General features: G+C 44.8%; 2 long non-coding RNA genes across 2 annotated transcripts; both read right to left on the bottom strand.

The window, feature by feature from the left end:
- Window positions 1-1454: 1454 nt before the first annotated feature.
- On the bottom strand, window positions 1455-5688 carry LOC117640352. Its single transcript, XR_004587425.1, has 3 exons — window positions 5217-5688; window positions 3655-3719; window positions 1455-1597 (listed from the first exon to the last, which is right to left on the bottom strand). It is a non-coding gene; the product is annotated as an uncharacterized LOC117640352 (long non-coding RNA).
- Window positions 5689-23825: 18137 nt separating this feature from the next.
- On the bottom strand, window positions 23826-25363 carry LOC117640024. Its single transcript, XR_004587394.1, has 2 exons — window positions 25209-25363; window positions 23826-24013 (listed from the first exon to the last, which is right to left on the bottom strand). It is a non-coding gene; the product is annotated as an uncharacterized LOC117640024 (long non-coding RNA).
- Window positions 25364-26569: the final 1206 nt, after the last annotated feature.

Genomic DNA, 26569 nt, shown 5'->3' with positions numbered 1-26569 from the left:
GTTGTTTTTTCGTCAAACACAGTTTTTAGGCTAAAAATTGTGAAGAGACCTTAATTCAGGGCTAAACGCATGTACCCGATGGCTTTGGCTGTCTGGAAGGCCCACCCAGCGGCGCGGCTGTTTTCAACCCCTCCGCTGGGGGGTTGTGCACCCCTAACTTGGGGGTGTCTTTGCGTGGTTCCAAGGGCAGCTATCGACATGGGACCTTTTCGACGCTGTTCAGGGTCACGTCTACCAAAACCCTGGTGAGTTTCACCCCCATCCGAAAAGCAGAAATTCCTCAAATCGCAGGGGGTTAAAAGGGGGTGAAGTGTTTCGGCCTCTCCGTGGGTGACAACGGGGTGCACAGGCTCAGACGCGGTATCCTCTTGATCAGGGTGACCAAGAGGATGACGCCAGCCCGATCTCAGGGCTGTACCTCAAGAATTGTGGATTTTGAAGGGGGGTGGGGGTTGTAGGGGGTGGGTTTGTCCTAGAGGTCTCCCGGGGGTCGCATTTTGTAGAGGACGTCAAGGGCAATCGCTCTGTACCGTTTTCCGATTCTTTTGACCCCCGACAGACAGGCTGGTCGCTTCTAAAGTTGCGTTTTTTTGCACTTCAAATTTGCTGGGGGTGAATCATCCCCTCCCGGTCCAACCTCGTCAGTGCAACTTTGCACGCGTCTTCAGGACACTTGAAGGCAACTTGTGTCAAAGTTGCAGCCTTCTAGCTCTGAAACTCGAGATTTGAGGTCACTTTGAAAAAGTGTCCCCTTAATTTTTCCCGCCAGTATTGTCAGATTGGATTCGGCTTCAACTTTAAGAACTTAAAGCCGCTTTGATGCGTTCCCGCGGGTAAATTTTAGATGAGGCGCGTCAACTGTAGGCTGATTCCGTGAGTCGTTTCTGTCGCTCGTCCTCGCCCCCCCCCCCCCTCTCTCTCTCTCTCTCTCTCTCTCTCTCTCTCTCTCTCTCTCTCTCTCTCACACACACACACACACACACACACCCATACGGGACGTCCCCTGAGTGCGAGAGGGTCGGGGTGAGGATAACGTCTCTCGGAATGTCTGCTGCAGCAGTTGCCTACACTCTAAATATGGGGTGCCCAGAAACTGGGCACCTTTGTCGCCCGCCCCACTTTTTAGGGTGCCAAATGTCGCCCAGTTTCTGGGCACCTTTGTCGCCCAGTCTCGGGGTGGACAAACCATTAAGGAACCTGCCTTCACCCATGGCTCAGCAACGACTATGGTGCCAAAGGTGCCCAGAATCTGGGCACCTAAGTCGCCCAGGAACTAGACACCTGTGCATGTTCTACTATGGGAGAGAGCCGGTTACTGCATGATTAGTCCACTCCGAGACTGGGCGACAAAGGTGCCCAGAAACTCGGCGACATTTGGCACCCTAGAAAGTGGGGCGGGCGACAAAGGCGCCCAGTTTCTGAGCACCCTACATTTAGAGTGTAGTTGCCTGCGGACTCACCTCGAGGAAGCTGCAGCCCAGCTTGTGGCGAGGCCAGTCCTGCAGCTGGTGGTCCTTGCCGCAGTAGAAGTCTACGCGGCACCGCGCGCACGCTCGTCCCTGCGCACCGCACACCGCGCACGGCCCCGCGTCTTCACCTGCGGAGCACGACCGTATTGGAGTAGACCCTTCCAGTCGTCACCGTGTGCAGAACAAAAGTAATCAAATAAAAAACAGGAACCAGTTGCGCGCCACCTGGTGGCGACTGTTGTGAACTTCGTCCAGACCTACGCTTGCGACCTATCAGGGTTCAGCTTTCGACAGTTTACAGTAACCGCCGCTAGATGACGCGCTGCTGGTTCCAGAATTTTTTACGCACGAAGTAGCCTTATAGTATCCCCCAGGATTCAGCCTAGCTGGGATTTGATCGCGTGGCCCCTTATGCAAGTCGAAACCTCTCTGTACGATTTTGATGAGATTTTGCAGACTGGTACAATTCTGAGACGTGATTTCAATTCTGGAATATGGTTGAAATCATAGCGATAAATTTTGAGAAAATTGCCGTCAAAATCACTGTTTCCATAGCAAAGCTCGACTCGTCAACGAAAAGGGAAAAGAGAGGGGGGAGCCGAGCCAAACACAACCAATAGCATGGCTCCTTTTCGCTTGTGTACAGGTTACCCCAAAAACGGTCGCTTCTTTGAAAAAGGACGTTCGAATAAAAAACTTTCCGCGACCGTGATAGAACAGATGTAACAATAGCACAAGAGGGTTTTTTGGACGCAGTCTTTTCATTGGCACTGCCTGATGAAAATTTTTAATGGGAGTGTCTTTGCTCATGCGCGGAACATTACACAGTCATACCAACATGGAAACCTACACTCATTGTGAGTTTTGTGTTGTTTCATTTTCAATGTGTATTTTCTACCACAAAATTAATCTGTTTAAATTATGACATTATATCTGAATATATTTTGAGGACACATGTTGAAGAAAAGATTTAAAAATATTGAAAAAATAGAACAATTTTTTCATTTATCAACTCTTTACTGAATCAATAAAACAAAATTATATTTCTTAGCTCTGTCTAAGCTCTAGTTTTTGTTTGATGTTTCTTTTCATTCAGTGAGCACGATGACCACATCGCTCCACCTCGCGACTTTCAGTGCTCATGTTCCTCGAACAAGACTCACCTGCGATTCGAAACCATCCCTACTGAGTTTATAAAGTTTGTCAAACCAACCGTCGTGGTGTTATTACGTTGTGAATGAGAACTATTACACAGAATTGAAGAAAACATGACTAGAGAACCGCCTTTTGAAACAAGCCAAACAATTCAACGTCAGCAACAATGGCGGGGCAGTTTTAATGCGCGATTACTCGTGTTTTCGGCTTCGCTATTTTCGCAAGGGCGCAGTTGCCGAGAAGATTGTTGCCAACCCGCGAAAATTAATTTACTGCCTCCTTTCCCCCACGAACATTTTAATAATGATTGACTAAATGACTAAATTGACTAAATGATTCGAATTTTACGGCATTTTGATTTCTTTTTGTTGCCAAGTTTAAATTTTGACGGGTGGCACATCGACCACATTGGTACCCTTGCCATTCGTACCTAAACCACCCCCTATCCCTTTTACACAACTTCTTTCCTTTCTCCACACTCCTACACAATAACTATATTGACTTCGTGACTCCTAGGATTTCTTGAAATCGTATTTTTTGGACTTTGGTTCTTCACTCGGCGATGACTGAAAGGGTCTATTGGACGAGTTTGTCTAATCGCCTCAATTCCGAAACATCCAAACGAATGTGGCACAATACTCAAAGGAACGTGACATTTTGTCACAATCGTTTCCTGGAATGAGTGTGTACACGTGAACGACACACTGAATTACTATGCCGGTTTTTCTGCGCGCCACTGCACGAAATTAAACATGCACTTCGTAACGCACGAATTTGTGCGCGACGATGCACGATTTCGTGCGCAAGTATGCAGAAAATCGTGCATTGTTGCGCACAAATTTGTGCGTTACGAAGTGCATGTTAAATTTCATGCATTGACGCGCAGAAAAACCTACATAGTAATTTAGTGCGCGGAGAGGCAGGACTTACGCAAGTGCATACCTCTCGCACCTGGAACTCAGGGTAGGACTCCCTTAGAGATGTTCCACAACCGTGAAGAAGTGATCTCAAACAGTAGTAAGGAACTCACCATTAGCCGACGAGTTGCTAGACATCGTCAGAACCTCTAATGCAAAAAATCAACAAAAACGTGCCCTGTAAAAGAAAAACCATAGAAAAATTAAGTCATAAAAGTTTCATGCCAAAGAAGACAGTCTGGCGCGTCTGAGCACGACCATACACTAAAGAAATGAAAGTACAACCAGGGTTGGCAACCGATAGCAAAATTCATTTTCACGTCTATTCTACGAAATGTACGATTCAGTAGGGGTCTTTCCTGGCTTGGGATAGAACAGTTTTGAACCGGCAATTGGCGTTTTAAGGCTACCCTACAAATCTCTAGTCATTGGCCATTTTCTATTCACAGACTCCGATTTCACAAAATCTCAAAAGCCTTGTAGCAAATGTGATAAAATGTAAAAATGGCCACGAAAAGGAGGCCACGTACGCGTGGAAGACATTTAAGCGAACACCAACAGAATATAGGGAAAGACTAGTTTTAGTACCTGATGCCCGGAAACAGAACCTCGATCGTAACACGCACTCTGGAGATTAAGAGATAATTTAAAAATGAATTTCGTTTACGGTTTCTAACCGAGGGGTTACCCACTCCGGGAATCGTGTGTACACTCAGTCCGGGAATCGTTCGTAATTTGCTCAAAATTTTATCGAAAATCTTAAAAGTTTCAATGGAGAGGGATATGTAATAGACACAAAACACTCAAAAGGTAAGAAAAATCTTCAAAAACCTCTCCTTTTATGCAAGATTTGTTCAGGAATCGCGGGAATCCGGAATCGTGTGTACGCCCAAGTACCGAGTGGGTAACCCCTCGTTGCTAACTCATGAAGTTAGATCGGCTCGGGACGGGTGGGTCCGCATGAAAGGGCGACTTAAGGGCGCTAACAAACCATTCTAGTCGTGGCCGAGTGAAGAACAAGAAGAATGACGAAAGACTCCTTTAGGGCATTTGGAGTGCACATGTTCACTGAAGATATGGCGTATTTACTTTAAAATATTCTCACTGACTTCTACCAAGCAAAGAGTCTTAAATATTTAAAGTAAAAGTTCCAAAAGGTTATCTTTAGTGATTCTTCTTTGTTCTCACTCGGCCACGACTAGAATGCTCTAATAAAACGCAACGCACGGACGAAAGAAAGGTACGCCGAAAAACAAAGATCTCTGTATCGCACGGAAGATATCTGCTGGCGTAACACGAAGCGATCGCAGGCAGCGCGTTAACCGGAAGAAAGGGACTTCCTGGTGCATTACAGCCGCCGATGCGGGCAAACGAACTGTGTACGAGCTACGAGCATACGTCCACGAACACACGAAACCTGGGCGTGTGAAGCTAAACAGTAAGTTACTACTGTTGGCGCGCCCCGCTAGTCTCAACATCAACAACACACTTTGCCTTGCAGTCCTCCTAGTCTCGCACGGGGCGAAAATCGCCCGGTTTACTCGAGCAGTCGAGCGTGCGCATCTCTCACAGAGAGAGGGTCCCCAGCGCAGGCCACGGGACTCGGCACAGCGTGTTCACTTACAATTTGATATGAAACCACTGAAGTAGGACCAAACTGCCCCAACTACTTTACCTCGCGGTAACGCAGTACGCAGGGTGCAGCCTAGGCACACTGCAGGGTTGCGGTTGGGGAGGCAGGAGAGCACGTCTTTTGACTTGAGGTAAAGCAAAGCACTCTGGGCGGTCAAGCCAAACACAGCACTGCTCTCCGCCGAACGCGCCACCGAAGGAACGATCGCGCCGCACTTCCGCTGACGGGCTGTGGGTCCGCACGCGTGATGGTGCACGGTTGGAGGCCGTGACTGCACTGGACGACCCGCGACTCGTGACACGTTCTCCAAGGAGCCGTCCCGTTCTGGAATTCGCCGTCGTGCTCCCCTTCCCCCCAGGGGCGGCCGGCGACGCCGCTTGAAACAGTAGCCTGGTGATAAAACCAGGCGGCGCAAAAACAACTCTTTCAAAGGGTCCCCTTCAAAGGCTGCCCTTGGTGACGTCAGCTTCTCAGTTCCGCAGCAGGCCGTCTCATCACTGACTCAGCAGGCCCCCCTCCCCTGCCCCCATCCCGTGGACTGGCACGGCAGCATGCGTTGTTGCGGTCGTAGCCGTACCTGCTCGAAGTGATTACCGCGTGACTACTTCCTGATTACCGAGCGATTACCATGTTTTCCGAGTGATTACTGTGTGATTACCAAGTGATTACCGTGATTTCCACGATTACGACACGATTACTAAGATTACGAATAATTACGGAGTGATTATCAATGATTTGCGCCTGCTGACTTTGTTGCGGAGTGTGTACGAAGTGCAGCCCGGAACACTTGGAAGCGAAGTGAATGCCATTCCTGTGTCCTTCACACACTAAATGTTTGTGAACAAATTTTGTACGAGACATCACCGTTTGTTGGGCACACGAACTTTTCGTGCAAATTTGTACAAAATTTTGCACAATTTTGTACAAAAATGGCGAAAATGTGCAGTTTTTCGCACGGAAATTGTACGAAACTTTCGTGTGCAGAAAAAAATTTTATGTTTCGTTCAAAATTGTACGTAACATTTAGTGTGACCATTAGATGATCTTGAGTTTCTTTTTCTTTTCTGCTTTGAGAGCGAGAGTGTAGCCCGGCATTCTTGGAAACGCAGTGGGTGTCCTGTGATCATCAAGTTTCATTTAATATTTTGTTTAACTTTTTCTTCATTTTTTTAAAATGAGGAGCTCGCAGGACATTGTCACTCTTGTTGTCACTAGCCTCGCATTTTACAGTACGAACATCTCATTAAGAGACCTAATGTGTGATGAAAATGTTAGTGTTGGAAATTAATTGTCAATTATCTGCCCTAAGTTTATGAATGGTCATGGTTGTTTGTATGGTAATATCTGCTCATGTGTCACATGGTAATAAATCGTCAACACTTTTGTGACATTTTTGTAATGGTATTGTCGTCCTATTTAGGGAATCGCAGCGCTGATGATGATGATGGATTATCCACAACACGACTGCACTTCGTCAAACCCACTTGAAAACTTACACGCTTTTTACAGACTATGAGAACAATAGTTTTAAGGGGGCACACCAGTGAGAATCGTCAAATTTTGGCCTCCTTTTTTATTTTATCTCATTTTTCTGCTATTCATTCCGAGTCGAACGCCGCAAACCCCACCTCAAAATTCCAATTACTTTGGCTTGGGCACATTTTTGAAGTTCCTAAAAAGGTAACTATTTTTGCATATTTTACCTCAATTGTTAACGTGCAGGTGTTTCACTTGAAGTCCAATGACAAAACCCTCGAACCATCGAAACGCAGTTGGAAAAAGGAATATTTTGGCGCAAACCGAACTCAAATATGTCATAAATTGCGTCCGTAATGAGGAATAATGCGTGTAAACCGTAGTTTCACTTCAAACGTCGTTTTCTCGAAACACCATTTTTATACCTGGTGCCCACGATTGCGGCCGCAAAAATTGAGATAATTGAGTGCGGTTTGCGGCAAAATGTTCCTTAAACTCCCCGCTATCGTGTGAACCTCGGATATGGTCGTAGCATGAACAGGGCCTGAGCCACAGACACGGAAACGTGAAAAATATGGTCAAAAAAATAGTTTCTTTTTTTGCTTCTCAAAAAAACACATTTAGGATTGTGATTCCGACATGTCCGTGGTTCACACGATAGCCACATGTGTCCTGATGAGAAATTTTGAGACCCCATGTTTGTGGCTCAATCGAGGGCTTCACAAAGTTGGGCAAAGTGGAGCCGTGTCACCGAAAAATGAAGATGGCGCCCACCCCCCCCTTCCCGTCACCGCCCCTGCCTGCCGTGTACTTTTTTGGTTAAATTGACATATTTTATCGTTCAGAATGAAATTTCAACCCATTACCTTCGTTACTTTAATCAGAATAACGTTTTTACGAAGCCTCTGCATTTTCACTGGTGTGCCCCCTTAAATGATTCGAAAAATTTTAACCTAAAATGTATTTTTGAAAAAAAATCCCCAAAAATTATGGGGAGGGGGGTGCCCTACGTTGGTCTTAAAAACTGTAAAATTTCAGCTTGGGCACAGACTTGGTTTCGGAGCCATGCCAGTAGTAGTATAGTGATGTAGCGAAGAACTCACTCAACAGCAACGAGGGTGTATCAGAATGGGTCAAATAATGATCACTAGGCAGATATAGAGGTCTTTCGCGCGGTAGGACTGGGGCTCAATCCGGGCTCTGGAATTTGGGGCTTGGGTCGGGGCTCAACCCGGGGCTCAACCCGGGCTAAGGTCGGGGCTCAGACCATCGGGGCTCAAACGGGACGGAGCTCATGTCCTGTATGCCGCGTAATCCCTCGGCCACTCGGGATTTCGGCGACACTGCGTCACTTTTAGTGTGTCTTTGTCTCCAGTGTTGTGCACATCGTATCCAGTCCGCGTCCGCGTCACCGCAAGTTCGATTCATCAATTTTGTTTCGCTGTACTGTTAGTGCGTGTAGTACGTAGAGTGCAGTTGAAGTGTTGCTTGTGGTGTCGAACAGCCACCACTCGTGTTCAAGAGTTACAAGCTATTTTCGCGACCCTCGGAAACAGGACTTGTTTTCGTCAAAAGCGGTGTTACTGAGTGCTGTCATTCCATCTTCTTAACTGCAGGGACGGGCGATGAACGTGTGGGTGGCGTATTATATCAATTCGCTTCTCCTCTTTCATCCTCGTTCCCAAAGTAGTTTCTGCGTGTCGACCGAGTTTCCCTAAAGTGCATCTGGACCTTATGCACTGCTGCGCCTCTGACTGTTTACACTCTCAGACCTATATATACTTTTTTCTCTCATGCTTATTGCGTTTTTTGAGCAAACGTAAAATGTACTATTTTCTTCTTAACTATGCACAATTTTGATCGTAATAAAGATAAAATTGTCAATAGATCATATAGAAATTGAAACGTACATTGCAAACGACAAAAAGTCCGGTTTAATGGACTAAGTACTTTATAAAATGAACAAAATAGTGCATAGCTAAAAAGAAAATAGTACATATTACGTTTGCACAAAAACCTTTATGGCAAGAGATAAAAAGTCAATACGAGTCTGGGAGTGTACAGCGTCGACTCAAGATTTGCAGAAGTGCTGCACTACAATGCTTAGTTCCGTTGGCTAGCTGCAATGATTTGCGATAATACTGAGTGTGAAAAGATGTCATAGATTTCTGAGATTTCATTATTTGTAACATATTCATTAAGAAAGGGATATGTTTTGACGGCACATTTTGTGGGCAGTAATGAAACTATTATCATGTTTCATAATATTGGTTGAAGAGATTCGGAACCAAATGTGAGTTGTCAAAACCCATTGATTCTGAAAATTAATAAACTAGTTCTTACGTTTCATAAACCACTTCTGAAAGTTTAGAACAGCACGATATGAAATTTAAGACCTTTTTGGATATGAAATTTAAGGTCCATTGTTCTACACAATTAACCTCAAATCCAGTGGTTCCTTTGTAAGCTTACAAATGCTGTAAGTACTTTGTCTGGCACCGTTCATCATCTAAACCGAGTCGGTATAATACCTCATTTCAACCTTATATTCTGCAGACAATGTGGGTGGGCTACCAGTCGAACTTCTCAGGTTTCGTGGTCTTAAACTGGAAGTGAGCGAACGGGCTTAAACAACACTCAATTTTCGAAAGGTTTTCTCAAGTTTTCACTTTAATGAAGCTTGACGGCGCGCCTTTGTTGAAGAAGAGCTCCAAAAACAAACATCGTCGGCGCAGATGAAGCTGCTCTCTTCTAGTGGCCCAACAAACCACCACCGCCACTCAAACCGCTAGTCAAACCGCCCAACAAACCAGTAACTGGTTTCACTATCCCGTCTAGCAAAGGGGCAGCATTTACTGCCTGCAAAAAAAAAGAAAGAAATACGACAATTAATACTTGAAGCAAGTTTTCACTGTTTAAAAGTTCTATACACCCTTGCCCTTCAATCAACATTTTATTAATATTCATTGATGTTTCTGCGCATCAATGGAATTTTGTTATGAAGCTGAAAAGATTTTTCAGGACGAAACTGATAATATTGTTAGTAAAATAAATAAAAATGCTAATACGCTCATTAATGCGCACAATCGTCAATACAATAATAAACAAAAACTCAGTACGAGTCTGCGAGTGTAGCCTGCAGAAGTCAATCTCGGTTACATGCACGGATTTATAGTGATTCGTGTAGATGGATCCTAGAGTTAAACCATTTGCGGGTTCCATATATGCTTGATACTCCATCGACACACCCCGTATTTTTTATTAAAAAATCTCACAAAGATTCGAAATCTAAAGGTCAAACCGCACACAAAACCTACGTACGTACCCATTGTGTGTATTCATCACTGCGAAAAAACTACAGTAAATCCTGTAACGATTAGTACAGCTGTCGCTGTAGTTCAGAGTACAGGATTTACTGTTCTTTTTAACAGGATCTTCTGTACTTTTTTACAGGATTTACTGTACTTTGAACGGGAAGGTACAGTAAATCCTGTAGCCAGGTTCAGTAATTCCTGTATTCTGAACTACAGTAAATCGTGGCAAAAAATAACCAGGATTCACTGTGGTTTTATCGCACAGTGATTGAAGTACACTGTGCAAAAAACCACAGTGAATCCCGTTAATTTTTTCGCCGGGATCTTCTGTAGTTCAGAACACAGGATTTACTGTACCTGATACAGGATATTCCGTACTCCACTCCTGTGGTACATTAAATCCCGTACAAAGTACAGTAGGTCCTAGGTACAGTAAATCCTGTACTCTGAATTACAGTGACAGCTGCACTAATCACTACAGGATTTACTGTGATTTTTTCCCACAGTGTACACACTGCGAAGTGCGTGCTTAGGCAAGTTTGCGCGAAGCGCATGCTTGTAAGCGCGTGACTCGAGGAGTCCACTGACTACACACAGACATAAGTTTTGTGTGCGAGAAACAGGCATTGAGCATGTGTTAAATTGGCCTCGGAAATACCCTACAAGTGCGTTTGTATTACTTCTGAAAAAAATCTCGTTCTTGGGTACACGGCGAAAACGGTAACCGGTTTTCCCAGGAGCCCTACGACGAAGACATAGGTGATTTCCAGGGTGTTCCTGGGAAAACCAGGAACCGCTTTTACCGTGTATCATAAACTTATGCTGGTGGTGTGTTTGGTCTTCTCCACACTGACCCTAGTTGGTTTTTCCTTTCGGGAACTCTGGGGATGAACTTACCACCAAACAGATGGCAACCGCGAGGAAAACAGACAGGACGAACTTCATTTTGCCGAACGAATGTAGTGTCGCGAATGTAGTGATCCTTTTATACTGCGCCATAAAATTCAGCCCGTCATGATGTCGTGAAATGCTTTACGCGTGAGCCAGTGTCATGCGAAGTGACAATAAAACATGCACCTGTTACCTGTGCAGCTCGGAACTTCAAAGAAATGTCCGCTGAAAACATGTCCCACGAAGTACTAGCCCTTACTTCTTCGTCCCATACCAAAATGACCGTCTCTGAATGTCCTGGAATTCCAACAGCCTTCGGTTCGCATACACACTCTAAAAACCTTACGAAAAACTTGAGCCTTTCAGAGATGCCAACTTAAAATTTTCGTTACTCTTCAAATCGGAGTGAATTCAGCCATTAAACTGCGTACCTGTGCACATGCATTTGTGAATTATCTTTCCTTAATGTAGTTTGTGAGTCACTTTAAGTTTCTTTTTGAAAAAGCTGGTCATGAAGCTGCTCTTTTTAGTGAGGTTGGTTGGTACTTCTGACACAGTTAGCACCATAACCACTTCGCTCCACCTCGCGACTTTCAGTGCTCATGTCTCCACTGTTAAAAAAATATGAAAATTCAGACTGATTTCGTCTTACTTGGTGGTCTGAATCGTAAATTCATAAAATGGTACGAATATTAAGACTAACGGTCTGAAAAGTGTGACCTGTTGTCTGAAATTTGAATTGAGACTAGCAAGTCTGAATATTTAAAGCGATGGCTATCAAGTTTTGTACATTGTCGTCAGAAAACTAAATTCATACTTGTGAAATCGGAAAACTGGTGAAAAAACGCCGTCCACTTTCTATAGTTTTCGGCTTTCTCAAAAACTTTATCAATGCTACTGTTGTATTTCAAGTAATATTTACGTTTAGTGTCATATAAGCTCAATAACAGAGAATACAATTTCACTCTCGCGCATGGCCACGGGTCGACGCGTGGTTGGGCTAAGGCCGCTCTCCCTCGGACTTCAGCAGTCACCTCTGGCATCTCCAATGCCGTTGCAAGGAGGTGCCTGCTACGGTTTACCCGATTTTTGGATCGAGACGATTTGCTGAGCGTCCATGATAGACTGATGGCAAAAGTTAGCCGATTTGTGATCCACTCAACAGAGAGGTAATTTTTCGTGCGGCTGTTCATGTTCTTCGGACAACTTAGTCTGATTAAATAGACCGACTGGTGAACGATTCTCACGTTACGGGGTAGTTTCGTTTCTTCTGACTCCTGTGCCCAAACGAGCGCAGATATCGACATGGGGTTTGTTTCTGATGTTAGGGAGGGCCATTGCCCACTAAACGCACACATTTCGAAAAGTTCACGTTCGTTGGATTGGTCTACGTAGCGTTTGGAATACCCTAAATGTAACTTCCGTGATTGTCCAAAGAGAACATACTCGAACTTTCCGCCCCCAGTGTGGCGGTGTGGTTCGAAAATGCTGCCAACTGTCGATGGGGATTCGAAGCTTGGCATGTCTCGAGCTAATTTCAACCGAAGACCAACACGCCAGACTTCTTTCAAAGGTAGGGTCAGGGCGGGGAAAAACCGGACACCTGCAAGTTGGGGAAGAAACGCACACCGCACTTTCGCCACAAATTTGCCTGTTTTGGGACGTGCTAAGTATTCAGTATTGCTTATTGATGATCTGCTAGATTGCGTTTAAGAGGAATTTAGCCTACTTGAACCGGAAAGTATTCAAAGTTACCTTTAAACGAGGTCTCGTTTAAAACACCTTAAAAACTTTCAAAGTTGGTGCCCGCAATATCTCTTTGTAACGACTTTCCGAGCCTACTGTGACGAATATTCTTATTGTAAACGAAAGTTGGAAGTGTGGAGCCCAAGATACGTTCAAATGTTTTAGCAGATTTACAGCTGGATTACATATGAAGGGTAAAATACGAAACGGGGAAAAACCGTACACTGGTGCGGGGAAAAATCGGACACCCCTTCTTTCTATAATAATCGACGAATTACCCTAACATCGCACCAAAGTGGTCGTAAGAAGTGTATATTAGCATTTCCCAACATTTAGTGGGAAAACAAACACGGCTGTTGACGATTTCATACATTTTGGTCATTTAACCTCAAAAACGTGCCGCCACGGACCCCCTAACAATGCTACGATGATTTCTGTCTACCAAGGAATACTCGTGCGCCTGCTTCAGTGAGTATCGCAAGTGTTACCCCCAAATATCGTTCCCAAGAGATTTCTGACCTACTTTCATAGGTTTTTGTTAAATTAAAGCCTATGTCCGATTTTTCCTCTTAGGTGTTCGATTTTTCCCCGTTTCGACGGGGAAGAATCGCACACTGTTTTTTCTCATTTATTACTGAATGAAGCCGCAAACGCACTCGCTGAGGGTTGAAATGTCTTTCTTTGAGGCTCGATCAACAGACTCAACGGATACATTGGCTAAAGATAGTCAATTAGAGTCAAAATCGAGAAAGATTGCAAAACGTCCAGTTCTTCCCCGCCCTGACCCTACTTATACTGAAACGAAAAATGTCCTCCGTGTATTCAATTTCACTACACTAATTTCGAAAAGGCAGCACTGGACTTCTCCCCAAGCCAAACTTTTAACTTTCCATGACACAAGCCATCAAAGTGGAGTACCTGGGATATAATTGCATGGGTCACGGAAATCTAAGATGCTGTACACGGTCTCAAAGCGGGCTAGAGCATTATTGGCTGAGCGATAGCGAAGCTCGTTACTCCAGTGGGGTTGAAAAGTTTTGTCTGTCTGTCTGTCTGTTTGTCTGGCTGCGTGTGTGTGTGTGTGCACTACTCCTCCTGAACGGCTCGGCCGATCTGGCTGAGATTTTGCAGGGTCATTAGGTATGTCCTTGGCTCGCCACACACCAAAATGCAGCTTTCTATCTCAATCCATTCGGTCATATCAGCCAAAAAACACTTCAAAAACGACAGAAAAAAAGACAACTTTTTTGGTACTTTCAACTTTTTGTCAAGTTTCATGTCGTTTCATATGTTATTGAGGCTGCTGGTGACGAAAATAGAACCCGTTCGGGCCACCGATCGAAAGTTAAATCCCATTGGTGTGGATTTTGATGACCAAATACTATTTTTTGAGGGGATCACGCCCATCTCTACAGCCTGCCTAGGGAAGCAGCCTGCCGGAGGCAGGTTAGCGCCGTAGGCCAAGGTAGGTGTAACGCCAGGCGTGGATGGTCGAAACTGGCGCAGCATCGCGAAGCCTGTTACGACCAGACACGGTCTGGCGTACACCTACCTTGTAAAATGGCGTGTATCAACAATTACCTGTAACTTCCGTGGCACCCTTTACCCAATGTTGCAGCAGTACTAGGTGAAAAAATTTTTCGCTGAAATGTCGGGCTTAGAGTATCATTTGACCCTGGAACGACTTTTAAGCCACAGCAAGCCCGAGTCAGCCGTTAAAGCCGATTTTCACACTTTGTAACTTCCGTGATAACGTAATTTCCGTGATCAAAACACCCACTAAAACGTGTGAGAATACCTTATGGCTCATGTTTTTAGGAAGGTAGTACAAGGTCTTTACTATAAATACCATTGCCATAACTCTAGTATCATCCAGGACCCCAATAATCAGAAAAACTTAATTGGATATTTTTCACTTTCGGCAAATCAGAGACGCCAAAACTACCCCGAAACGTGAGAATCGCTCAGGTAGGTACGCCAGGCGCGGATTGGAGGAACAGGCCGCGAGACATCGCGAAGCCTGTTACGACAAGACGCGGTCTGGTGTAAACCTACCTTGTTTTAGATAGAGTTGTTTCATCAGCAGATATCACGATCTTGACTCTTGACCCTTGTAACTTTTTAACTTCTCGAGGCTGGGGGACCCCGCCCCCCCCCCCCCCCCCCCCCAGATCCCCCCTTTCATCAAGACAGGAGAGGTCTACCTGCAGAAAACTGTATTTTTCGCCGTTTTATAGACGTTTTTCGGCTATAAAAACTGAACCAGTTGAGCTAGGATAGTGAAATTTCGCGTGTGCCGAGCCAAGAACATACCTAATGAGCGTCCAAAATCTCAGCCAGATCGGCCGAGCCGATGAGGAGGAGTAGTGCACACACACGCACATACGCAGACAGACAAAACTTTTCAAACCCACTGGAGTACACTGTTAAAAATAATCGTCAATTTACGACATTTTGTAGAACAATTATGTCGTTTTTAAACGACATATTTTGTTACGACTCAAGTCATAAATATACGACTCGAGTCGTAAATTTACGACATATCTGTCGCTAATTTTGATAGCGAGACGTTCCGTTTTGAAACGAATTAAGTCCTAAATTTACGACTTAATCGTAAGTTTACGAACGATCGTATTTGATTTATGGAATATGTCGTGCAGTTATGACTTCAGTCGTATATTTACGACTCTTGTCGTAAATTTGTGACATGAATCGTAAATAAACGACACAAATCGTAAAAAAAAACGAGCAAAATTGTAACCTTTGACCAACTTTTCGGGGATTTCAGATTCCTAAATATTTAATCGCGATTACGACATTGTCGTAGAGAAACGATTTTTTGGTCGTTCAGTTACGACGAAGTGGTTTGAGAACGATTTCCGTCGCTATCAAAATTAGCGACATTTTCGTCGCTAATTGACGACAAAATTCCTGACAGTGTAACGGGCTTCGCTATCGCTCAGCCAATTAACAAGGTAGGTTTACGCCAGACCGCGTCTTGTCGTAACAGGCTTCGCGATGTCTCGCTGCCTGTTTCTCCAATCCGCGCCTGGCGTACCTACCTTGGCCTGCGGCGCTAGCCTGCCTCCGGCAGGCAATGGCTTCTCCATCGTCGATTTTCCTAACTTGTTGCATGCTGGAGGGCTCCGGCCCCCAGACCCCCTTCATTCTAGATGGAGTTGCTTCATCTGCAGATAACGCGATCTTGACCCTTGTAACTTTTTCACTTGTCCTGGCTGGGGGGCTCCGCCCCTCAGACCCCCTTTCTTCAAGACAGAGGCGATTTGCCTACAGAAAACTCGATTTTTTGCCGTTTTTTAAGTGATTTTCGGCTTTAAAAACCAAACCAGTTGAGCTAGGATGGTGAAATTTCGCGTGTGCCGAGCCAAGGACATACCTAATAAGCCTGCAAAATCTCAGCCAGATCGGCCGAGCCGTTCAAGAGGAGTAGTGTACACACACAGACAGACACACAGACAGACAGGAAAAATTTTTCAACCCCACTGGAGTAACAGGCTTCGCTATCGCTCAGCCAACAAGAAAGGAACGAAGCAAGGGGGAAATCACTCATGAAAATGGTCGACCGACTATTACATTTTGAATCATTACAGACAATTACACCTATTACGCAAATTACAGATATTACATCGATATTTCTGCTATTACAGTACCATTACAGTGCAATTACAGCAATTACAGAAATTACAGCAATTACAACCATTCCGCCCATTACGCACCTATTACGCAATTACACAGGTATTACCTATCAATTACAGCTATTACACTACTATTACAAGGCTATTACGCAGCTAAAACGGCCTTGGAAATAGTTTTCAGCCTCCAGAGGGACTATTTTGTTCCGTGGGCATGGGATATCGCTAGGTAGTTCAGCAGTGGCAGCTCAGCTGGTCGCTGTTGTTAGCTGTCTCGGGGCATCTTTCATCCCCCCCCCAAATACCTTTTATACCTTTTGTAAAAGAATCCGACCATCGCGGCCGGCCGGCGCTACCCCTCGCCCAGGTAGCTGCTGGAGGTAGCTGTCTGGGCGCGCGGGGTATCGCCGGGCCGGGCTGGTCGGATTCTTTTGGAAGTGGTTGTACTATCTACTTAAACAGTTACGGCTCTCAACTACCCCTCCTCATAAAATTCGGCCCTTGCATTAATCATTTTCCATGAGAAAATTGGAAATTTGAATCTTGGCCGAAATATCATTTGACAAGAATGTCTATTGGCCACAGGAACCTTTGTCTTTCCAATCAATTAATAGCTTGTACCTATTAAACTAGATTAGGGTTTAGACTACCCCTCCTTACGGATTCAGCCTCTCGCCTGCCCCCACTAGAGTCCCGCCCTCCCTCCCCCACCCCACATGCCACTTTCGGCTTGCTTTCGGGTCGATCCGGACGTTGGGTATTACTTTTATTGCAGCTAAATGACTTTTTCGCTGACTTTCGCGAATTTTTTAGTCATTTTCTGTATTTTTCTTCCCACATATTACACCTATTACACACCTATTACAGGCATTACAGGACCATTTCAGGCATTACACCAATATTACAGCCATTACTTCGGTATTACACATTACAGGGCCATTACAGGGCTATTACAGACCCTTCGACCGACCATTACACAAGTGATTTCCCCCTTGGAACGAAGCTCCGTTGCCTTCCAATGAATAAGTTTATCGATAATTTGCGGAGCTTTCCGAAGGTAATGTGGTGTGGTTAAGTCACGGAATCTCCTCTTTACTTCGTGGGTCTTCTTGAAGACTGAAATAGGTTGGTCCTTGTACTCTTTGTCGAACCACAAATGCAGCATTTGTCTCATGACCCCCAAGTCCACAAAATGCATACAATCAGTAGCTGTTGAATCAAATATGTTAGAGTACTATTGATGACAACACAGTGGGACCCTTGATACCCCACCATTTTTCCTAATCTCGAGGGGTTTTGTCCAAAAAAAAATTTGTGATCCACAGCCCACTTTAGATGTTCTTGGTACTGTGGCATATTTTTAAGGTGAACATTTTCTTCATATGGGAATACTACAGGACCATTTTTAGGCTTTAAGCCCGTTGTGACGCAAACAGGACAAGAGAAAAACCCAGAATGAGACTTCATGTTTAAAGAAGTCGCTTTAGATGGAGAATCACATGTCCCGCAAATACATTTGACTACAACCTTAGTAAGGTTATTGTCACTATGAAATTTAACATCAAATCCCCTTTCCAAAGCCTTCAGTTCTTTGTATATTGGGAGCAGAAAACATTAGGATGAGGTTTGACAACACTACCCCAAATTCCACCTGTGAGTAAATTCTCACTTAGGAATAGTTTTTGAGGAGAGAGTTCATTTATCACTAGGTAACAAGGTAGGTTTACGCCAGACCGCGTCTTGTCGTAACAGGCTTCGCGATGTCTCGCTGCCTGTTTCTCCAATCCGCGCCTGGCGTACCTACCTTGGCCTGCGGCGGCGCTAGCCTGCCTTCGGCAGGCAATGGCTTGTCCATCGTCGATTTTTCGAACTTGTTGCGTGCTGGGGGGCTCCGCCCCCCAGACCCCCCTTCATTTTAGATAAAGTTGCTTTAACTACAGATCTTTACCCTTGTAACTTTTTAACTTGTCGAGGCTGGGGGGCTCCGCCCCCCAAACCCCCCTGTCTCCGAGACAGAAGCGATCTGCCTGCAGAAAACTTGATTTTTCGCCGTTTTTAGGTGTTTTTCGGCTATAAAAACTGAACCAGTTGAGCTAGGATAGTGAAATTTCGCGTGTGCCGAGCCAAGGACATGCCCAAAAAGTGTGCAAAATCTCACCGAGATCGGCCGAGCCGTTCAGGAGGAGTAGTGCGGACACACACACAGACAGACGGACAGACAGACAGACAGACAGACAGGAAAAACTTTTCAACCCCAATGGAGTAACAGGCTTCGCTATCGCTCAGCCAAAAAAAATTGTTGTAGATGTAAATTGATGACTGAAAGTAACCTTTCAAGACCAGCACCACTTAAGTGTTCAGATTAAACATTAGCTAGAATCGATGTGAGGCTTTCCCATTGTGTAATTGGAGCACCTTCACTCTAAAAAAAATTGTGGTAGAAATCCTATAAAAGTATCGGACGCATTTAACCTATTCAGTATAGGAATTTTCCCACACAGGACATGGTAATTTTACCATCTGCCGATATGGCAAAAATCCTATACGTGTTGTTAGGTTTCTACTATATTGGGGTGTGGGAAAACTACTACACCGTGTATGGTAAAAATCCCATACGAGTTGTGGGATATTTCCGTTACGTGATGTGGTAATACTCCTAAACACTCATAGGAAGGCTTACTTTGGGTAATAGTGAACACATCCCGAGAGTACATGGCGCCAGCGCCATCACCATTGGGCAGGCATTAAAAAATTAAAGAGACAAACGGTCTCTGAGAGAGGTAATCTTTCTCCCCAGAAGCAGTTCAGCACTCTCCCGTCTCTGTATCACAAGGCGGATCTTGCGTGCACCCAACCTAATGGCCGACCGCAGTCGCCAGCGAGTGGCAACATGGAAAAGCGTTTTTCTCGACTATAGTGTCATATTTTGTTTGAAACTGAAAGCCAACGGCTAGGGCTGACACTTACTTAGGCAACAGATGATATATTTATCAAAAACTATTTACTTACGTAACATTAATCGGAAATACTTATTGGTGAACGGGCACGGCGCTCCAAGCGCCACCTAGCGGCAGGTTTGTGCAACCTGACGTCAGGCGGCTGACAGTGGACCATACCCTTACCCACAGCTCACCTTTTACAAGGTAACTTAACAATAGACGAAGTCAAAATGCTTTGGAGCGCTACGTTTATTTTCAGCTTCATAATAATATCACTTTAAATTTCGCAAGGATTCAAAACCATGGCTCATCTGTAGTATAAGTAGTTCTGAGTTGCCGCGATTTTCTGAGACAAACCCATTTCAAGTTTTGATGAAGAAGTCAAAATTATCTAAACCCAGATGTGATAATGGGGCAGAACAAGATACAAAATAAGTTTAAACCGGTTTTAACGAATCGTCAAGTGCCAATTTCTATTCACGGTTTGACGTAACATGAGCTGTTCTTTACTTTTCTCTGAGCAGCTTTGCCGCCTTAGTCATTGTGCTGTTAGCCTGTTATTAATATTAAACGTCTGTTTTGGTCCCCTCTCTCCTGAAAAAATATTTCAGAAATGTTTGGGATTCTTACAAATGGGTTGTAGGAAAAGCAGTATACAATGGCCTGAAGTAATAGTATTTCTACCAAAAAGTGTGGGAAAAAACCGAACACGAGTATAGGAAATCAAATTCCTATACTAGGTTCGGATTTTTACTACACCGCATTGGCAAAAGAACGAAAAGCATAGGAATTTTCCAAATCACGTATAGGATTGTCGTTTCCCATACCGAAGTTGGTACTTTTTCCATACGACGGTGTAGTAGAAATGCCATTATTTTTTAGAGTGTTTGTAGAGTGGGGTTCAGACCCACTATCTTTGCTTGATGTTCACTCACTTTCCTCTTCATCACTTGATCGTAAAGCCATTTCATTCAGTAGATCCGCTGTGGCACCCAAGGCATGGAAAAAGTTACTCTCATCACTATAGTAGTTTCAGAAATACTCTAAAGACAAAACAAAACAAACAATATGTGGTAATCCTTTAAGATATCTCAAAAAATTATAGAAATCATGGCAAAGCAAATGTGAACATACCAGCACCTAACTCATGTTCACCAGCATTACTATCAGAGTCAGCGTCTACATTACTGGGTGAGGCCACTTGGTAGCGCACCGGTTTAAGGGTGTCAGAATCAGCTTCTCGCGGTAAAAACGGTTCTTGGTTTTTCCAGGAACCCCCTGGAAGTCGCCCATGTCTTTACCATAGGCTTCCTGGGAAAACCAGGAACCGTTTTTACCGTGCTCTCAGAATTGAAAGAGAAGTAATTGGCTGAGCGATAGCGAAGCCTGTTACTCCGGTGGGGTTGAAAAGTTTTGTCTGTCTGTCTGTCTGTCTGTCTGTGTGTCCGCACTACTCCTCCTGAACGGCTCGGCCGATCTCGGTGAGATTTTGCACACTTCTTGGGTATGTCCTTGGCTCGGCACACGCGAAATTTCACCATCCTAGCTTAACTGGTTCAGTTTTTATAGGGGAAAAACACCTAAAAAACGGCGAAAAATAGAGATTTCTGCAGATAGACTACTTCTGTCTTGGAGAAAGAGGGGTCTGGGGGGCGGAGCCCCCCAGCTACGACAAGTTAAAAAGTGACAAGGGACAAGATCGTGTTATCTGTAGATAAAACAACTCTGTTTAGAATGTAGGGGGGGTCTGGGGGGCGGAGCCCCCCAGCATTCAACAAGTTAACAAGGTAGGTTTACGCCAGACCGCGTCTTGTCGTAACAGGCTTCGCGATGTCTCGCTGCCTGTTCCTCCAATCCGCGCCTGGCGGACCTACCTTGGCCTGCGGCGCAAGCCTGCCTTCGGCAGGCCATGGCTTGCCCACCGTCGGTTACTTCTAAATTGTTGCATACTGGGGGGCTCCGCCCCGCAGACCCCCCTTCATTCCAGATAGAGTTGCTTCATCCACAGATAACACAATCTTGACCCTTGTTACTTTTCAACTTGCCGGGGCTGGGGGGCTCTGCCCCCCTGACCCCCCCTTTCTTCAAGGCAGAAGGTATTTGCCGGCAGAAAACTCGATTTTCGCCGTTTTTTAGGTGTTTTTCGGCTATAAAAACTGAACCAGTTGAGCTAGGATAGTGAAATTTCGCATGTGCTGAGCCAAGGACATACCCAAAAAGTGTGCAAAATCTCAGCCAGATCGGCCGAGCCGTTCAGGAGGAGTAGTGCTGACAGACAGACAGACACACAGACAGACAGACAAAACTTTTCAACCCCACCTGAGTAACGGGCTTCGCTATCGCTCAGCCAAAAAACCGACAACGGACAAGCCATTGCCTGCCGCAGGCAGGCTAGCGCTGCCTCGGCTCACGTCGGCCGCGCGAGCACACTGACTGTCCTTGTCCCTCCCATATAACCGCGGGAGTGCGAGAGAGACAGCCTCACTGCCGGCCGCTCGATACATTCTTCGACAGCAGGGAGACGAGCCAGTCGCCGGCCCGGCCTTGACTTGTGTCTCTCGCCTATCTTTCCTGCGGCCCGAGAAGCGCCTAAGCGGACCGCGTGTCTGAGACCCCTGACGTACACCTACCTTGTAGAGTTGAAGCTTCTTTTCCAATCCGCATTCTGCCTCCTACCCTACTCTACCCCCTGCACTCTGGAAGCGCCGCAGGCCAAGGTAGGTGTATACGCCAGGCGTGGAATGTCGCAACTAGCGCAGCATCGCGAAGCCTGTTTCGACAAGACACGGTCTGGCGTACACCTACCTTGTTAAGGTGAAGTTACTTTGTGAAAACGAATCACTTTTTGGCTGAGCGATAGCGAATCCCGTTACTCGGGTGGGGTTAGGAAAATTTTGTCTGTCTGACTGTCTGCGTTGGTGTGTGTGTGTGTGTCGCCATTTGGTAACGTATAAAAACGTTTCCGCCAAGGACACAAAATCGTACGGTATAACTGGTTACTGATGTGAACGCAATGAAGTTGTATTTGAACGGGGCCATTGGGATCGGCCGGTTGGCCACATCTTTCCGGAAATCGAAGAAAACAGTAAGGGAGGGCAAGGCTACAATGTTTGTGTTTTCAAAAGTAACAGAATTTGAGGGCTCGATATCATTATTTTCATGCTTTTATTTATGGCTGAGCGATAGCAAAGCCCGTTACTCCAGTGGAGTTGAAAAACTTTTTCTGTCTGTGCGTGTGTGTCCATTACTCCTGACCGGCTCAGCCGATCTGGCTGAGATTTTGCAGGGTCATTGGGTATGTCCTTGGCTCGCCACACGCCAAAATTCAGCCTCCTATCTAAAACCATTCAGTGAAACCAACCATAAAACACTTAAGGGGGGACCCTGGTGAATAAATCGCCAAAATTGCCAAAAATAGTATTTTCAAAGTTCATAGATAAAAATGTGCATAGAAGGTTTCAGATTCAACAGGTTGAACACCTTTTAGTTAAGTGAGTAGTTTCTTTATCATTTGGAAGGAAATAAGATTGAGATCAGTTGTCGTTGGCTTATACGCTCAACTTCACACCTTTGCTCAGTCGACAAAAAATTTTGTCGTAGATAGACTTCCTGCGTTCCTGGTTGACACCTACATGAGTCGTCTTGCATGGACTTTATTCATTGGTGACTTGTCGACAAATTTTAGTGATGGAATCTTGGTATCAGCCCTCCTTTTTTTTTACAAACACCTAAAAGTCTGAGAAAGGGGGAAAAAATCACTTTTTTATGTTAAAATTTGAAAACTTATCTGACAGAAGTTGAATTTGAAAATTCCGTCACTAAAATCTCTTCTTTACATCTTTAGGATGACCCAAAAAAAATTTCAAGACTTTCCGTCCCAATGAAAGATGCAGGAAGATTTTTCCCCACCGCTCTATAAAAACACTAAAAAGCCACTTTTCTCAGAGACCGTTCAACATTTTGGATTGAATTTTGTTTTGGGAACTCAGCATTTTGAACCTAATAATTAAGCAAAGTTTCAACTTTCTGGGATTATTTTGGAGCCTACTTGAAACTTTCACCAGGGTCCCCCCTTAAAAACGGCCAAAGAGGCAACATTTTAGTGACGTTCAAATTTGTTATAAGTTTAACATCGCTTCTTAAGTCTTCGAGGGTGCTGATGACGAAACTGAACCCATTCTGTCCCTCGGACCAGGTTGGAATCGCAATGAGGCATAACTTGAACTGAATGTACGCCCGAAATTTTCAAAATGTCTGACTTTCGCGAGGGTGCCCAGCTGAATGGTGTCTTGCAGTAAGACCAGCAAGCCCGGTAACTCCACACGTGGAAGGGGGTCTGGGAGGCTGAGCTTCCAAGCAATAACGGAAAAACCGAATGCTGTTTTGACTAGCGATCACGTTGCCGAAGGCAGGACAGCGCCACTGGACAGCACCGCAGGCCAAGGTATAAACGCATTGTCGAATGTGGCGCAGTATCGCGAAGCCTGTTCCTTGTAGCGCATGTTAGTCCTTGTCATTGGTCCGATTCATCAGCCTGATATTCTAAGTAGCAAATTGGTTTATCGACCGAAACTTTCTGTCGAAAACTGCAAGTGTGTGAATTGGATTTAAGGGTCAGTATTAAATTTTCAGTTCCTTTAGTAGTGTTTAATTAAGCGTGAAGACGCGGCATAGCTTAAGGAGAGCTCCCAAAAAACAGCCATCCTCAGCGCAGACGGAGGCACGATCCTTTAGCGGCCTCCATTAATGCTCTTCAGTGCTGCAGACACACCATTCAGCGGGTCCAAGAGGTGGTCCAGGATGGGGGTAGCACTTACTGCCTGAAAAAGAAGCAGAATTAAAAGTACTTGGGGACAAGAGAACGAAATCTCATTGAGAGTGCCGTCAGAGTTGAAATCTATTAAATCATGTCACGTTCGTTTGTATTTTTTCACGTTTGTCCTAACGTGAATCGGCTAGATAGAGAGAAAGAGAGAGAGAGGTTCGGTGTTTTGGCCCATCGGCGATGGCCTTTGGGCATGTCCCATGGCGGCCAGGGTTTTCTAGTTTCTTGTTCTTCTTATGAGTTTTTCTATTCTCCAGGATAAGTCCGAGGTTATCCTCCAGGAATTTGTGAAATTTTTGTTGAATCTCGGGGCGTGAATCGGCGAGACTCGGGCTCAGACGAGGCCTGAGTCACGTTCAAACGATCGTGACATGATAAGCATACAGGCGTCAACATGGTTCACTTTGAAACGAGCGTGTCGTCACTGCCTACACTGTAGGCAAAGTAAGGGCCTTTATGCAAGTGTAGTGGGTGACTCCTCGCTAATTTAGACCCCTCTAAGTGCCTGTCTTTCGGACTGAGCTCCACTTTTTCAGTTTGGGTCGGTTCCAAATGTGCTTGATGCTCCCCTGAATTGGGGAATCTCGAGTAGCTTCGAAGACATTCCACTCAAAAGTTCCAATGCAAATTTTAAGGTAAACAGAAAGTTGTCATGATTTCCCCTCAGATTTAACGAAGTTTCTCCCAGAATTTCCTTTTTTAGTCTTACAAGGGATTGAAAAGGAGTATTTTAGCTCGAAGTATGTCATATTCACGTTTTCCCGACCACAGCAGTCACCACCTTTTTCGGCTTTAAAACGTTTTGAATCCAGTTAAATTGCTCGGTGCTGCGAACAAAATCTCCTACTCATTAGTACTTTTTCCGAAGCATGGGAAAGAACCCTCTTTAAAACCTAAACTAAGATTTTTGATACTGGAAAAATACCATTCGCTTAGTGGCGATTCCTCCGTATCCACTTCTGATAGACGCACTATAAGAGCTGAAGTTGAATCTGAGGACCGTGCATTTCGAAGTGTGTTGCATTATCATGGGGTTAGCTAATTAAATGCGTTTGTGCAAATCAAAAGTTCCCATTCTTCACTGTCTTTTTACTCGTACAGCTTGTTGGTCTTCCCGACACTGACTACTATCAGTTGACGGTGTTTTCCTTCCAACTTAGAGCTATCGAGAGAACAGGGGATGACCTTACCACCAAGCAGAGGGCAACCGCGAGGAAAACAGTCTGGATGAACTTCATTTTGCCGAACTAACGTAGTGTCGCGAATGTGGTGTCTCTTTTATACTGCTTTTCGAGGACCAGCCATGCACGACCTAGTCGTAAAATGTGTGAGGTGAGGTGGTGTCGTGAGCAACTGATAGGTACAACGAAGTGGCAGCGACACTTGCACCACACTGCAAAGGCAGTGGTAAGTTTACTTGCCACAAATTTGGCAAGCCGTTTTGAATGCTGAAATTTGCCAAGCTTTGGTCGGCAATCTTCATAAGTTTGCCAAATTTTGGCAAGCTGGGGAGTATTTCCGGGCCAAGCTTGCCAATTTTGGCGTTCAAAACGGCTTGCCAAAATTAATACACGCATTCGTCACGAATCGCCCCCGTTACGAATCGCCCCACTCTCCCTTATTATGGAATGAAGAGGAACGCCTTGCCCATGTAGGTGAATGATAGGTGAAGGAATGTAAGTCAACTTAAGTTTGTCAAAAATGGTACAAGGCTTGAGGCGCAGGTAGCTTTAAAAATTGCTGACCCACAATTGGTTTCAAAACTAAATTGTGCACCAAAACAGCGCATTTTAAAGACGGCCGTAGCTCAGTAAACGCGGACGATTGACGGGGCTGCTATGCTGCAAAACGAAGTCAAGAGATCATATTTAAACGCCTCGAAGCAACTTTGGCTACCTGTTCACAATTTATACCAGGGATCCGTAACTTACCTCATAAGGGCATCATAACGTTATCATAAGAGTTGAAGTTATTACCCTTAACTTCTAACATCTAATCCAAAGGGTAAGTTATTTTTTAAGTCTCGAATTTGTATGGATATACTTTTGCAAGTACTTTCATAAGTCCGTACCCTTAACCTATAGCGAACATTGTGTTATGTTACGTTATGACAGCAGTGTTAGTTAAATGTTAAGTTAAGTTAAGAATCTCTGATTTATACTTAAAACATGCGTTTTCCGGAAAGATGTTTGGTCTGAAACCGCATTAGTAGTGTTAATTGGGTTCAAACAAATAATGTACAATTTTCATATTTTTTTAAATTTATTCCTGGCATTCACTTCAATGAAGCGTGACGGTGCGTCTTCGTTTCAGCAGGCCTCCGAAAACACTATATAAGCTCAAACGGAGTTGCTTTATTCTAGCGACCCAACAAATTGCCAAATGGCAAAAGGCTTTGCAGTGGTTTCGTCAAATTCTCAAGAGGTTTTGTCGAACCCTGCAGCGGTTTCGTCGAACTGTCCTGTGGTTTCGTCGAACCCTGCAGTGATTTTGTTGAATCATCCAGTGATTTTGTCGAACCCTGCAGTGATTTCGTTGAAACATCCGCCGA

This window comes from Thrips palmi, unplaced genomic scaffold (assembly GCF_012932325.1).
Source record: "Thrips palmi isolate BJ-2018 unplaced genomic scaffold, TpBJ-2018v1 HiC_scaffold_12, whole genome shotgun sequence".
NCBI classification, from domain to species: Eukaryota; Metazoa; Arthropoda; class Insecta; order Thysanoptera; family Thripidae; genus Thrips; species Thrips palmi.
Note: the sequence above shows the minus strand (reverse complement) of the source record. Positions and strands in the feature narration are given on the sequence as shown.